The sequence below is a fragment of the Sinocyclocheilus rhinocerous genome, unplaced genomic scaffold, assembly GCF_001515625.1.
Source record: "Sinocyclocheilus rhinocerous isolate Xijiao unplaced genomic scaffold, SAMN03320098_v1.1 scaffold6374, whole genome shotgun sequence".
Lineage (NCBI taxonomy): Eukaryota > Metazoa > Chordata > Actinopteri > Cypriniformes > Cyprinidae > Sinocyclocheilus > Sinocyclocheilus rhinocerous.
This window is the reverse complement of record NW_015640556.1, coordinates 7,713-8,817: the sequence shown is the minus strand read 5'-3', so window position 1 is coordinate 8,817 and position 1,105 is coordinate 7,713. Positions and strand designations below refer to the sequence as shown.

Below are 1,105 nucleotides of genomic sequence, written 5' to 3'. Positions count from 1 at the left end.
GCAATGAATAGAAAGATCAGCATTTATCTGAAATAAAAAGCTTTTGTAACAAGTTTTTTTGGTGGGGGAAGAAATAATAGAAATTAATACTTTTATTTAGCAAGGATGCTTTAAATTGATCAAAAGTGAAGATAAATACATTTATAATGTTACAAAAGATTTCTATTTCAGATAAATGCTGTTCTTCCGAACTTTCTATTCATCAAAGAAACCTGAAAATATTCTTCTCAGCTGTTTTCAGCATAATAATAGTAATAATAATAAATGTTTTTGAGCAGCAAATCAGAATATCAGAATGATTTCTGAACAAACATTTGACACAGAAGACTGGAGTAATGATGCTGAAATGTTTGAAACTGTTTTAATTTTTGTTTAGGACTGTGGCTGCATCACTGGCATAATTGCACAAGAAAGGCACACGTGTCGTTCAGTTTTGAGTTCGCTGGAAAATCATACTGAGTAAGTGCACAGTATAGTAATTGTACTTTTATTATGCCTAGACTATATGGTAATATTATTTGTGGTTGATAGTGTTAAAATGTAGTTTCTTTGTTATTGGCATTCTGTTTTCTCATGAAGTATGCATACTATACTAAGGTACTGTGGGGAAAAAATGCTTACAATTGTTTATAAAATTATTTTAGGACCGAATACACCACTCTTGCCTTCACCTGCATCTCTCACAGTAAGGGGACGCTCGTTCAGTTTTCAACTCCATTCAGAATCTTAGAGTAAGTGTGCATTCACTATTTTACAGATGTTACTTTCATTTGATTTATTTGCTGTATGGTAAACTATGTTTGCTATGTGGTAATTGTGTTCTTTGTTTCGATAAATTAGTACTAGTATCAGTGAACATCATAATAATGTTAATAATGTAGTTTGTGTAAACAGCATGCTTGCTTTTTTATTTCAGATGTGAGAATAACAGTGTAAAAGAACCTGTTGCAAAGAGAGCCAAAGCAAAGCAGCCCACTTGGTCATGGAAACCAGAGACTGACGTTGACATGTTCCACAGGCTCTGAGATTCCTGCCTGCACAAGAACCTGGACCACAGCTAAGACCATGTGATGCACACACTCCCATGAGTTATTTTATGTGATAG

At 33.8% G+C, this 1,105-nt stretch overlaps 1 long non-coding RNA gene across 1 annotated transcript; it reads left to right on the top strand.

The window, feature by feature from the left end:
- The first annotated feature begins 425 nt into the window (after nt 1-425).
- Nucleotides 426-1,105, top strand: LOC107753374 (uncharacterized). The gene is made up of 3 exons (XR_001641461.1): nt 426-459; nt 645-731; nt 917-1,105. It is a non-coding gene; the product is annotated as an uncharacterized LOC107753374 (long non-coding RNA).